We start from the raw sequence: 409 nt of genomic DNA, 5'->3' as shown, positions 1-409 counted from the left end.
CGGTTTGAAGCGCAAAAATTACATATCGCGGTTTCTCTAACTGCGATGTAGTTTTAACAGCCCATGAATGCTTTGTCGTGCTTTGAAGCAGAGGAAATAGATCCCATGATCGAAAATCCATGCTAAGATATCGTCCATTTTCCAACGTTCGCAAAAGTGATAATTTATTAACATCGTTTAACATTACATGTGGCATTTTCCATTGTATCTTTAATAGCGTGATCTTAGGTTCTACTGATTCGTCTGCCAAAACACAATTGTTATCGTTACGCGCACGTATTAATATAAGTTCGTGTCGCGCATTTATTACTATACGTTTGTAATCCTCACAAAATCCTAGGAGTATGTTGAGTGGTACACAAAAGTTGAAATCTTCAGGTGTTGCTATGGGAAGTAAATTAAATTTGTT

This window comes from Trachymyrmex cornetzi, unplaced genomic scaffold (assembly GCF_001594075.2).
Source record: "Trachymyrmex cornetzi isolate Tcor2-1 unplaced genomic scaffold, Tcor1.1 scaffold303, whole genome shotgun sequence".
Classification (NCBI taxonomy): domain Eukaryota; kingdom Metazoa; phylum Arthropoda; class Insecta; order Hymenoptera; family Formicidae; genus Trachymyrmex; species Trachymyrmex cornetzi.
This window is presented reverse-complemented; position numbering follows the sequence as displayed.